At 35.9% G+C, this 14,825-nt stretch overlaps 1 protein-coding gene across 1 annotated transcript in view; it reads right to left on the minus strand.

Annotated features, from left to right (window-relative positions):
* Positions 1 to 14,825, minus strand: part of CCDC178 (coiled-coil domain containing 178) — a 622,621-nt gene that overhangs the window by 177,724 nt on the left and 430,072 nt on the right. The gene's annotated exons all lie outside the window — the stretch shown is intronic.

Genomic DNA, 14,825 nt, shown 5'->3' on the forward strand with positions numbered 1-14,825 from the left:
TGATGACATTCTTAGTCAAAGATGCATTTACAAATTTGCTACATGATCTCAGCTGGGCCCTCGCTACAGCAAGGCAATATTTTTTACAGTTCCCCAATAATCCCTGTAGACTCTCCTGCTCACCATAGTAGCTATTCTAAACCTTTTCATCCCTTCTCAAGACTCCCATAGAATTTGACATCATATTTTTTGGGGAAAAAAACTGAGGCTGTTCAAAGGGAGATCCCTCTTCATCTCACATCACTCAAAGGTCTTCTGCTATCTCCTCCTCCACGTCCATCTCTCACAAAGGGATAGTACTTCTCCTTCCTAAGGGAAAACCCCTTTACAGGCATTCTAGATCCCAACCTTTCCAGTAGATTAACCCTTCTAACAACCTTATCATCTCCAATGTTCAGTCTCTTCCTATTTAATGGTTCCTTCCCTATTGTCTACAAACACTCCTATGTCTCAACCTAAAAAACACAAAAACAGACACCAAAAATCACTTGATCCTATCATCCCTGCCAGCTCTCTAGCTTTTATAACTCTGCTCTCTCCAGGTTCTCCTCTTACTTGTTTGGTTTCTCTTTCTCAGTTTTCATAAATGCCACATCTGCTAACCATGGTGTCCCCCATATCTATGTACTCTTTTCTTCTACCTCTGTACTGTTTCTTAATAGTCTTATCAGTTTAATATATGATAAAGTGAAAGGATCAACTATCACTTCTATGCAATTAACTCTGAGATTTTTATTTCTAGTGCTAAACTCTCTGAAGAGTTCTGGTTCCATATCACCAATTCTCTCTTCAACATTTTGAACTGGGTTACTGCTAAACTATCTCAAACTGAACAAGGAAAAAAAAACAGAACTGATTATTTGTCTCCAAACAATAATCCCCCAATTGTACAAATTTACTTACTACTATTGAGGGAACTATCATTCTCCCCATCAGGTAAGTTTACACCTTTGATGTCATCACCTCCTCTCATGTATTCAATCTGTTGCCAAGTCTTGTCATTTCTACTTTCATAATCTTTTTCATGGGTCCTCTGAACTGTCAAAATAACCTTCTAAATGGTCTCCCCATCTCAAATCTCTACTCACTCCAATCCTTCCTTCATTCAGCTGTCAAAGTGGTTTTCTTTAAGCACAAGTCTGATCATGTCAGCCTTGTATTCAATAAACTTCAGGTGCTCCTTATTACCTCCAGGATCAAATATAAAATCCTGCGTTTGGCATTTAAAGCCTTTTACCACTTTACCCTTGCCTACCTTTCTGGACTTCCTACACTTCACTTCTCTCTCTGATTCAACAATCCATCCTTCTTGCTGCAATGCATTCCTAGCACTCCATCTCCTGACTTTATCCTTCAGGACTGGAATGCTTTATTTTCTCAATTCCACCTCACATTCCACCTTCTATGAGAGAGCTTTCCTGGTATAATAAGGTCATATACTTTATTATATTATTATACATATTTATATGCATGATACACTTAATATACTTCATTATATTATTATACATATAATATTAAGTAATACATACAAAGTGTATGTATTAAGAACACATACTCAAATGAGGAAATATAGGAACTAGAGGGAAGAGGCATGTAGAATGAGTTTAGGTCAAAGTAATTGACCGGTTGGACAGAAACAAGAAGTAGTTGACATTTTCAGGTGTTTGGAAAAGTTACAAGCATGGCACAGAGCTATGACATAGTAGTGATGGGAGACTTCAATAATCTTGACTTCTGTTGACACATTTTCTCTGCCAAAAGTAAAGGTAATAACTTTTTTATTTTTGATAAGTAAATGCCTTACTATTAATTTTATCCTTCAAAAGATGGAAAAAATAATAATGGGGACCTCATTTCAGATCTGATTCTCACTAACAGAGAGGAACTGATTGCTAGGACATTTAATGGGAAATTCCTACTAAAGTTTGTGATATAAAAGAAGAAATATAAGCATAGACTAGCATGCAGGGCTGGAGAGTGGAGTATCAAACTCCTCTCAATGCCTTCTTTTATAAGGTGTAGAAATTGGACTTTTGGCTCACTCCACTCTACATGGTTTCACCTCCACAGAACAAGAGGCCCTGAGACAGATATGCTCTGGGCTTTTCCCTACCCTCTGTTTTCCTGCCTCCTTTTGTGTATTGGATCCTTCCATTAGACTGTAAGCTCTTTCAGTTCAGGGACTGTCTTTCTTTTTATCAATTGTACTCCAGCACTTAGCACAGTGCAGGCACTTAGTAAATGTCTATCGGATTGAATTTATTGGATTAGATTTTAGGAAAATAGATTCAATGGAAACAGAGAAAAGACAGGCAACATATATTAATCCTATATAATCATCCCTTAACAACAAAGTCCTAAAGGTCTAGTAGAGGACTTTCCACCATTTAAATATGTTTTGTTGGTGTTATTGATTCACCATGTCTGACTACTTTGGGGATTTTCTTGGCAAAGATACAGAAGTGGTTTGCCGTTTCTTTCTCTGACTCATTTTTACAGATGAGGGAACTAAGACAAATAGGGTTAAGTGACTTGCCAAGGATCACACAACTAGAAAGTGTCTGAGGTCAGGTCCTCTAGACTCCTAGCCAGTACCCAATCCACTGTGTCACCTAGCTGTCCTACTAAATTATTATTTAGGATTATTATAATTATTATTAGGATTATTATAAGACAACCCTCATTTCAGGGGTATGAGGTCAACACATTGGAAGTACCTCTCCTGAGAATCCAATATTTATTAGTGTTAAATATGCTACCTCAGACAATTCCATACAGAGAATGTCAAATCAACCTGGGTGAGTAGTGAATCCAAAGAATTTATGATGCCCCCTTTTTTTTGATGGTCTGCCATTTAAAATTTCCTATGGAAACAGGAGTATCCTGAAAGGTCTGTTGGGATCTCCTGCTATGTTAAAAGCTTAGCTGCTATATCTTATATCCTGAGGCAGTTGAGGATACCTTGGACTGAAAGGCCCCTAATCATCTCATGCTGAATTTCATAGGACAGTTTTACAAACACACACACAAACAGACTGGTGATAAATTGTTTCTAATCAATCCTGTATTTCAGGAGCCCTACCCAAAGAAACTTCTTAGAGCAGGAATCACTACCTTCCTGAAACATCATCTTCCTGAAATATTCATTGTCTCTGTTTGAACTTACAGACATCTTTACCCTGCCTGCCACTGTAATGACAATAACAACAAGAGCTGGCATCTAAATATGCCAGACACTATGCTAAGGAAGCACTTTACAAATATTACTCCATTTGATCTTTACATCAACTACAGGAAGTGATTTTTATTACTGCTGCCATTTTATAGTTGAGGAAATTGAGGCAAACAGAAGTTAAATGACTTGCCCAAGGTCGCACAGCTACTACATTTCTGAGGTCAGGTTTGAACTCTATCTTTCTAACTCCAGGCCTCATGCTCTATCTACTGCACTACCAGAGCTACATTAATTTCTTGCTTAAACTTCACCAGCTGATCTGCCTATGCCTATATGACTGTGTGTTGGAGGGGTGTAAGGTAGGATGGAACCCATAGCTAAAGCCTGACATCATTCAGGTGAGGTTCCACCCAAAAGGTAGGATCTATTGCCCTACCTCAGGCTGGTCATAGAATTACAGACCATGGGGGAAAGGGTCTGTAGGTCCAATTTAACAAATCTTTTTCCTTTAGGAATGTTATTTCCTCTGTTATAGACCCCAAATTAGCAAACTTCTATGATTCAAGAGACTACAAGGGAAAATCATTTTTTATGTGCCAGATATGTATAACTCTCTATCTTAGACATCTAAAGAGGTACAAAGGGTGCTCTCCACTGGGAACATCTAACTTATTTAACTGTATTTGCCAAAAATGAGTCTTCTGAGACTAGAACTCTGCTGTGGAGAGGGTCCCTGCCTTGGTTCTATTGGATCATATCCTTAGCCATTACTGCACTATCTCATCAGTTTGCTGTTTAAATATCTCTTGCACCTCCTCTGTTTTTTGGTTGTGAAAACTCATTCTCTCAATGCTCTCTTTGGAGGAAATCAGCTGGAGGAGGGGGCAGGAGGGATAGGATAAACTATGAACATTCTTACCATGAGACAGCTCAGTAATATAGTAAATAGAGTACTGGGTCGGGAGTCAGGAAGTCACGAGATTAAATCTGGCCTCAATCACTTAATAACTGTGCAGTCCTGTGCAAGTCACTTAACTTCTCTCTGCCTCATTTTCCTCAACTGTCAAATGGAAATAATAATAGCACCTATTTCTCATAGTTATTATGATTAAATGAGACATTATTTGTGCCTAGCCCATGGTAGGTGCTTAACAAATGTTCATTTCATCCTTTTTTTACCATGGATTCCCAAGTCACATCCTCATTTTCTCTCTCAATCTTATGTCTTTTGACCCTAATTTTTCTGTGAAACCCATGGATCAGGAATTCTACCATCCAGAGACTGTCAATCTCCACCTTCATCAGCATCACCATCCCCCTTTTTAGCAGCTACACCTCAGTTTTTAAAAATTAAAAACTTTAGCTCTAGCTTCTGAATGTGTGGTGCCAATTTACTTGCAGCTATTTTATTCTGGTAATTCAAACACATGATTAGCCAACCGGAATCAGTACAGAATGTCCATGCATGCTCCATAGTCTTGTCAAGGCATTACCCTTATACATCATCACCATTCTCTTGGAACCAAACTCCCTAGTGTCCTCCACATAGAGAGATTGAATCAGCTGAGCAAACTGATAGGATCTGTGAATATATCAGACCCCCATTAAAAATGCAAGTACAGTGATACCTTTAACTGAAACAAAGAAACAGAAGTGGGGCAGGCTTAGGGGAGAGGCAATGAATTATTATCTGAACTTGCTGAGTTTGAGAAGGCTGTGAAATATCTAGGTTGCTGTGTTAAGCAGTAAGAAGAAAAATGAACACTAGAGCTATAGATTTGGGAGTCATCTTAATAGAGATGATAGTTGAAAGCAAGGAGACGAAAGGAGGGAGGAAAAGAGGAGAAGAGTGGGAAAAAGGTAGTGAAAAAGGAAGAGGAGTAGAACATGGACAGAGGCCTAGGGTATACCTATACATAGTGGATAGGACATAGATAATATAACTTCAAAGGAGACAAAGAAGCAATGATCAGACAAGTAGAAGAGCTAGATTCCCTGTCACGAATCTCTTCCCATTCCATTGCATCTACTACTCAGCTGCCAAAATGATCTTCATAAAAGCCCAGGTCTGAACAAGTCACCTCACTTCTACTCAATGAAGATCAGAAGAGTAGATATGCACATACAGATAGGTCTACATATTCATCTGAATATGAAGGAAAGGGATTAAGAGAAAAGGGGAGTGATAAGAGGAAGGGTGACTCTAGGGAGACAGTGCTCAGAAGTAAAGCAGACTTTTGAAGAAAAAATAGTGAAAAAGGGAATGATAATTAGAATAGCATCAAAGGAAACAAAAATATTAGCAATCTTAACTGAATGTAAATGGAATGAACTCACCCATAAAACAGAAGAGGATAGCAGAATGGATTAGAAACCAGAAGCCAACAATATGTTGTTTATAAGAGATATACTTGAAATGGAAAAAATACACAGAGTTAAAATAAATAATTATAAATAATTCTGAGGTCAGATTTGAACTCTATCTTCCTAACTCCAGGCCTCATGCTCTATCTACTGCACTACCAGATAATAATAAAATAAGAATTCTAGATAGAGAGCTGATTTTTGGCCCAGGCAAAAATACTGTGGAGTTTAGTTTGATGCTGGGAGGGCATGTCCCATCTCAAGTCCTAGAGCAGAATCTATTATGCTTCAGCTGAAGTTAAAAAGGCAAGGGTAAAAATCATGACTTCAGACAAAGCAAAAAAAACCCCCAAAAAACTCTAATTTAAAAAAATATTCAGGAAAACAATATTTTGTTAAAATGTATCCTAGACAATGAATTAGCATAATACTGAATGTATATGACCAAATGGTATAGCATCCAAATTCTTGAAGGAAAAGTTAAATTAATTACTGGAGAAAATAAAGAGCAAAATTGTGTGAAGTATAAGACTTCAATTTCCCCTCTCTGACCTAGTTAAATCTGATTGTAAAATAAATTTTTTAAAAGTTAAAGAGATGAATAGAATTTTTAAAAAATTAGATATTGTAGACCTTCAGAGCATATTGAATGGAAATAGATAGGTATATACTTATTTCTTAGCTATGTGTAGCACCTTCTCAAAAACTGAGCATGAATTGAAGCATAAAACCTCACAAATTCAGAAAGACAAAAAGTTTAAATGCACTCTTTTTTGAACCATTATGCAATAAAACTTATATTCAATAAGAAACCTCATATGCATATTAAAAAAACACCAAGATTATAGATGGTGGCTATGTGGCACAGTGGGTAAAATGCCAGTTGTGGAGTTAGTAGGGTCCAAGTCCAAATCTAGACCAAGACACTTACTAGTTGAACGATCCTGGACAAGTCACTTAATCCTGTTTGTTGTAGTTTTGGAAAATGCCAAACCACTCTAGTATCCTTGCCAAGAACACCCCAAAAGTGCTAACAAAGAGTCAGACATGATTAACTACATAACAACAACAAAAGGATTATATATAGAAGTGAATTCTAAAAAATATTTAAATAACAATTAATCCCAATATCATATGAACTATTTTTAAAAATAGGTAAAGGAAGAATCCTATCAAATTCCTTCTATGATGCTAATATGGTCTTGATACTTAAAATGAGGAGCAAACAAAGAAAGAAATCTATGGACCAATTTCCCTAACGAATATTGATATGAAGCCTTTTAAAATAAAATAGTAGCAAAGAGATTTCAACAACATATCACAAGGATTATATACTATGACCAGGTTGAATTTACACCGGGAATGCAGGGTTGGCTCAATATTAGGAAAACTATAAGCATAATTAACCATATTAATAATAAAAACTATCAATAGATGCTATCAATAGATGCAGAAAACTTTTGACAAAATACAACACTCATTTCTATTAAAAACACTAGAAAGTACAGGGAGTAAATGTAGTTTTTCTTAAAATGATAATCTAAGCCATTAGTAAGCATTATCTATGATGGAGACAAACTAGAAGTCTTTCCAATAAATTCAGGGGTAAAGCAGGAATGTCTACTATCACCATTACTATTCAACATTGTTGCTAAGTATACCAGTAAGATAATAAAAAGAAATTGAAGGAATAAACAAAGGGAATAAGGAAATAGTTATCACTTTTGGCAGATGAAATGTTGGTATTCTTAGAGAACCCTAAGGACTCAAATAAAACACTAGTTGAAAAAATGAACAGCTTTCATAAGTTACAGGGTATAAATAAACCTGAACAAATCATCAGCATTTCTATATGTAACCAACAAAACCCAGCAAAAAGACATAGAATAAGAAATTCCATTTATAATAACTGCAGACAGTATGAAATACTTAGGAGTTTATCTGCTATCATTCACAGAGGAACTATATGAACATAATTACATAATACACTTCACAGAAATACAGATCTAAACAATTGGAGAAATATCAATTGCTCATGGATAGGCTAAGCCAACATAATAAAGATGATAATATTGTCTAAATTAATTTACTAATTCAGTGCTGTGCTTTGTTGTTTGTCCTTCATTCTCAAAGAGGACCATAATATCAGGAAGATAATGCCATGACTCACAAGTGAATTAGATTTAAGCGAGGGAGGGTTGTGCAAGGTCAGTACCTCACTTTTTCTTCTGAAGCTATCTGGGGCCAGAAGCAAGATATAGATCAGAATGACTGGAGATGGCCCTGGCCATGCTAATCAGATAGCAAAGAACTAGAAAAATAATAATAAAATTCATCTATAAGAACAAAAAATCAAGAATAATAAGGGAATCAATTTTTAAAAAGTGAAGAAAGGGGACCTAGCAATACCAAATCTCAAACTATGCTACAAAGAAGCAATCAACAAAATAATCTGGTACTGGATAAAAAAATAATGTGGTCAATCAACGGAATAGATTAGGTACACAATATACAAAAAGAAAACAGCACAGTAACTTAATGTCTGATAAACTCAATGATCCCAGCTATTGGGTCAAGAACTTACTATTTGTCAAAATTCCTAGGAAAACCAAAAAAGCAGTCTGGCAGAAACTAGGTATAGACAAGGATCTCACACCACATACCAAGATAAGCTCAAAATTGATACACAATTTGGGCATAAAAGTTGCTATCATAAGCAAATTAGAAGAGTATGGGGAAAAAAAATTCCATTCAGACCTATGGGCAAAATTCACTGACCAAAGAAGAGATAAAGTGGATCTTGGAAGCAAAAATAAATAATTTTTATTAAATGATATCTAGAAAGTTTTATACAAACAAATCAATGCAGTCAAATTTAGAAGGAAAGTAGGAAACAGAAAAATGTTTATAAAAAGTTTCTCTGATAAAGGTCTCATTTCTCAAGTATGTAGGGAATTAAGTCAAATTTATGAAAATAGGAGCCATTCCCAATTGATATACACTAAAAAGATATGAATAAGTTGTTTTCAAAAGAAGTCAAATCTATCAGCAATTATATGAAAAAATACTCTATACCACTAATTTGAGAATTAGAGAAATGCAAACTAAAACAACTCTGAGATACCATCTCATACTCATCAGATTGGCTAAGATGACAGAAAAGGAAAATGAAAAATGTTGGAAAGGATGTGAAAAAATAGGTACATTAATGCATCATTGGTTGAGCAGTGAACTAGTCCAACCATTCTGGAGAATAATTTGAAATTATGCCTAAAGGGCTATAAAACTGTGAATGCCCTTTGATCCAGCAATACTGCTACCAGATCTGTACTCTCAAAGAGATCAGAGGAAAAGGAAAAGGACTCATATGTACAAAAATATTTATAGCATCCCCCCCTTTTTTTTAGAGGTGGCAAAGTATTAGAAGCTGAGGGGATGCCTATCAATTAAGGAATGGATGAACAAATTATGGCATGTCATTATGATGGAATAGTATTGTTCTATAAGAAATGACAAAGGGGATATTTTCAGAATAAACTAGAAGACTTGTATGAACGAATGTAAAGTGAAGAGGACCAGAATAATCTATACAGAAGTAGTAATATTGTAATGATAATCAACTGTACCAAATCTGATCAATACAGTCATCTACAACAATTTCAAAGGATTTATGATAAAGATGCTATCAACTTCCAGGTAGAGAACTGATGAAATCAGTTTAGATTTAAGACATTTTTATTTTTTCTCTTTTTCTCACTTTTTTGAGGGTAGGGAGCATGGTTAATATAGAAATATGTTTTGCATGACTTAATATGTATAAGGGATATCATATTTCTTACCTTCTCAATGGATGGGAGAGGGATAGAGGGAAGGACAAAATTTGGAAGTGAAATAAAACTAAAAAGAAAGAAAAAAAGAGAATTTAGGTATAGAGATGTTAGGAAAGTCACATGTTTTTATATGGCAATAGTAAACAGATCTGAGAATCAAATCCAAGTTCTCTGATTCTTCATGCTTAAATCTTGATATTTTCGCTACAAATGAAACCTGAAGACAAAAGGGAGGAAAGTGAAAAGATGGTTCATAGACTTTCCAGGAAGTACCCAGGATATCTGGTTTTATTATCAGTCCAAAAGTCAACAAGAAATATAGTTTCATGAGACACACTCTTCTCATTTTGTCATGCTCATGATAAGCACCCAGTGTTTAATAAATGCTTGTTAATTTGGACTGAATTTTCTATCGTGGAGATAATTCTAATCTTGATCCAACATTTTTTGCAGAAGATGAAGTGGGGAAGGTGGAGTCAAGTTTGCAGAGTAAAAGTAAGGATTTGCTTAAGCTCTCCTCTAAACCCCTCCAAAGACCTGTAAAAAATGACTTGGAACAAATTCTAGAACTGAGAACCCACAAACTGATGGAGTGAAACAAATCTCCAGCCTAAGACAGCCTAGAAGGTTGACAAGAAGTATCTATCACACTGGGCTGGGAGCTGAGTGCAGTCCAACATGGGTCATGCAGACACAAACAAGGCCCGAGCAGGCCTCAGGGGACTGAATTACTGGAAGCTGTTGAAATTTTCAGACTTCTCAACCCCAAAATGCCAAGGGCAACTTGGAAGGTCAGTAGAAAAAGCCTGTTGGAACTGTGTGAGAGACAAACATGGTATGGCCCCAAACCTAGTGAAACCTGTAGTGATTGTAGCAGCAGCAGCAGCAGCAGCAGCAGCAGCAGCAGCAGCTGTTTCTGGAGCTCTAGACCCACAAACAGAGGGGGATCGCAGGGTTCTCTTTGCTCATGATGAGGCAGGATTCTCTTGCTTTGCCCTACTTGGATCTGGGTGGCAGTCCTGGGTGACAGTCCTGGGGTGAGGAGGACTGCTGGCATAGTGGAGCTTGTGATGAAGAGGGAATCCTCCTCACAGTTCTAAAGCAGAAAAGTGTGCATGAGGTCACTAATACACCAGAGCACAGACCAGGAAAGGAGTAAACACCTCCCCTTTGATCATACCATCTCGGAAGAGATGAAAATTTGAAGATCCCTGGAAGTGTTTCTGCAAACAGCTGCACAAAATCTCTGAAGTTTAGGACACCACCACCACCACCACCACTGGAAGCAGAGAACTACCTTGACAGAGAGCTCAAAAGTCAAGTAATTGGCTGGAGAAATGAGCAAACAGTAGAAAAAAGAGTCAGACTATAGAATCTTACTTTGATGACAAGGAAGATCAAAACATACAATCAGAAGAAGATAATGAAGTCAAAGCTCCTACATCCAAAGCCTCTAAGAAAATTACGAATTGGTCTCAGGCCATGGAAGAGTTCAAAAAGGCTTTTGAAAAACAAGTAAGAGAAGTAAAGGAAAAATTGGGAAGAGAAATGAGAGTGATGCAAGACAATTATGAGAAGATAAAGAAGCCATGAGATGCTATAAAGAACTGATCGAATTGCCTTATAAATTAAATCAACATATACTTTAACATTAGATGACTTAAATGCAAAAAGGAGGCATGAGAAAGACAGAGACTATCCTTATTCATATATGCATCCTCAGCACTTAGTACAGTACTTTGAATGTAGCAGACATTTAACAAATGTTTATTGACTACTGACAATGAAAAATACATTAGAAAACATGCTTCAGGTTTAACAACAAGACAGGACACAGGCTTGAAGACAACCCAAAAGCTTCATGTCTATAAACTTTGAATACATTCTTTGAATAGAGAGTCAGAAAATGTTTTATGTGTAAAGAGCAAGTCCTACTAATCACACAAAAATAAATTCCTTGTATTGTAAGAAACAAGATAAAACTTGTTATTGCTCGGGGAGTCATTTCTGTACCAACTGTTTGTGAATAGTCAGATTATCAACTAGTTAGAGGACATAACAAGATCAATAGTAAACTATAAGAATAAAAATGAGAAAATAGGATGCATGATTAAAAAATTTTTTAAGTGACCTGTCTAAACAAGCTCTTTATATTGAAAAGTTAAAAATGGATAAAAGAACACAAATTATCACCTTTTCCTAAGAAAGTTTAACTGGAGTAAAATAATCACCACAATAAAGAGTTTAAAAGAGCCTAGAAACTGCCTTAGGCAAAAAACATTTTCTCTGCTTATAAAGTGGCAGCAAGGTTAGTATAGAATATAAATTCATTTATAAAAATCTTACCAAAGATCTTGGAAAATTATGACTAGCATCATCTCATAACACTTTAAGTTGTAGAAGAAGAAAAAAACAAATTTACAGCAAGTTTGGTGAGAGAACCTAATAAACCTAATAAAATACCTAAATAAATAACCTAAAAAAAATTCTGAGGATATTTCTGGGTGAAACTATAGAAAGACAACAAAACATAAGAAAAAAAGGGGGAAGATATAACAATTTTTATGACAAGTTTTTTTGTCCATTAAAACAACGGATCTAGTGCATTTTTAACTTAATTTTGTAGTTTTAAGGTGTGCATATGAAAAGATAGAAATGACACTCAAGAAAATGATGAGGAAAGTATGTGGAATAGAACAGAACTGCACAGGGAAAATTTGTGGTGGAAACACTACAATTTTAAGAATATTGAAGGATCGATTTTCAAGATTTCTAAAAGAGGAAGGTTCCAAACACTTTGGAAAATATAACTACCAATACTTTTGTAACTTTATTAAATATATATGTGAGAACAACTGATATTGCTAGAGGGCAGTCTTGATGAAAATATGAAAAGGGGTTTTGCAAACTATTTTACAATAGGTTACATATTTACAGCAACACAACTGACTGCATCAAACAGAGAGTACAATATCCCTCTGTGTTTATTCTTTACTGGATTTTTTTTCTAATGGATGCAATAAAAAAAAATTTGTTTTAAAGGTTCTCCTCTGTCAAGCTATTTCCAATATTGCAATTAGATCATTATCTATCAGAGTCCCTCCTCAATCCCAACAGGAATTCATATTCTGTCCCCAAGGATTCAAAACTGTCCCCAAGACTTGATTAGATTCTGCCTCCCTTGACTCAACTTTCTGATCATCTATGGGCATAAAAAGTCACACCCACATGAAGTCTGGCCCCCTTAACTTGATCGATGTCTGATGACCTTGCCCTTCTGAACAGATATGCTTCCTTATGGAGATGAAGATACAGGTGGGGAGAGATGTTATAGAAACTAAGTGCCATGATACCCTTGCTACATATCATTGCTATGTTGGCAACTAATAAACCTTTTATTAGCTGCTCAATGACATATAAGAGCATTGGTTTATCTTAATATTTAACCTAATGATATTGTCAGAAGCCTCCTAGCATGGATTTCTTGAAAGATTTGACAGCAGATAATTTTATTCAATGGCACTTCAGTTTTTAATATCAAACAAGGCATAAAACAGGGAGAGGCAGACTCACCACATGTGTTTGCCATTGTTTTGGAAAAAGTCCAAGACAGTGTTTAAATGGAAGAAGGATTCTCTATATATCATGAGGTCCTCCAAACAGGTCTTTTTGAGGATGACATGCTACTTCTACATCTAGCCCTAAAACAAAGTTCCTTAAGTTCCTAACTATCCACACAGGAAACAAAACAAGTAGAAAAAGGACATTTTCCAGATGACAATATGTAGTTGAAAGGAGATCATCAAAGATCATGGATGTTAATAAGATGTTACATATTGCCTAACATGTTATTCAACAGAAGTAGTATACTAAATAACATCACAGGAACTTATGCTTAGAAAAGGTGCAGGTTTGGTCATGCATTAAGCAAAAGAGCAAGGGACAAACAATGGACAATCCCTGGACTCTACTGGTTTCCATACAATGTCAGGACACCTACAGGGAGGCTTCAGCATGAGTGAATTCCCAGTGGAGGATTCATGGAAGGAGATGAATAAGAGGCACACAGAAACTGAAAGGTGTCAATACAGACTTTCACTGAGAGTACTGACAACAGTGAGATCACAAAACTCATCTTTTCCATTGGTCTATTCCAATAAAATGTGAAGAAAGGTTAAATACATGCAAATTGGATTAGTAAAGAAGATTATGGAGAGGGGGAAATAATGGCTAAGAAATATATTATTAGAAAGAAAGAATTATTTAGCATACTCTAAGTATGCATATTAGAAGCAATGAAATCAAGTTAAGAATGAGCAAATGGAGGTAAAATAGAAGAGAAAAAAAGATTCCTGATAGGGAGATCAATTAGGCTAAAGAGTTATGTGACAAGGGAATAAAAGAGAATATAATGTACTCTAACATTCAGAACTAGATTAGATAAAATACTAAAACCCCTTCTAATGGGAGAATTACTAAGGAAGAGGTCTAAAGAACTAGATTTTTTTCTCATTTTTAATGGTCAGATTCCATCTTGTAAGTAGTGCATTAGAAACTAATGATATATGATTCCTCACTGACAGATTTAATGGCATCAATAAGGCCTCTCTGTCCATTGCTGCATATTGATCCAACATGACACTGACAAGGGCAGGTTGCACTTAATGACCTCCATAACTGAAGGATATAAATGAAAAATGATGAGAAGCACAAATAAATCTTTGAAAGTTTCCATTAAGCAGGTATGTCGAAAATGACTTCTTTGAAAGATCCCAAATGTAAAGCCGAAACGCCTCTTGTAGACTGTCCCAAAGTGATGTGTGGCATGTGCAAGTAGTAAATGATCTGCCAAATCAGACCTACTGCATGTACCACATTCCCCTTTCACTTGACAAAAAGGAGAAATATGAAATCAAAGTAACTTTGATATCATAGCTAAAGTACTAAAAGAAGATTGTAAACATTTTCCTTAAAAGTATAAAATCTACTACTCATATAAAGGTAATACATTCTTTTTAGCTTGGATGTTTTTGTACAAACTAATCCCTAACCTGCATGTTATCTGATTTTTCTATTCTCTTTGGCTGTAAAAAGGAAATATTATATGGTCATCACTTCTTTTTTTTTCCCCAATTATCAGTAACAAAGAGGACATGTTCAAGCACAATAATGCCCCAAGTGAAGTGGACTAATGCTCCACTGACACATTGATGGATTTCTTCAGAACTTGTTGAACTGTTTGAGAACCATGGCAATTTGACAGATAATTGAACCTTTCTTGAGCTTTTCTCTAACACAGTCTTCTCTATATACATATAGAACCTCCTTCATGGACACTGGAACAAATCTGCCCATTCCATTGGGGACGTCTTCAACACATGAGTTGGGGCTATTATTCTCTCCATTTTACTGATGAGGAAACTGAATCTGAGTGATTTGCTTAGAGTCATGCAACT

Source organism: Notamacropus eugenii, chromosome 4 (assembly GCF_028372415.1).
Source record: "Notamacropus eugenii isolate mMacEug1 chromosome 4, mMacEug1.pri_v2, whole genome shotgun sequence".
Lineage (NCBI taxonomy): Eukaryota > Metazoa > Chordata > Mammalia > Diprotodontia > Macropodidae > Notamacropus > Notamacropus eugenii.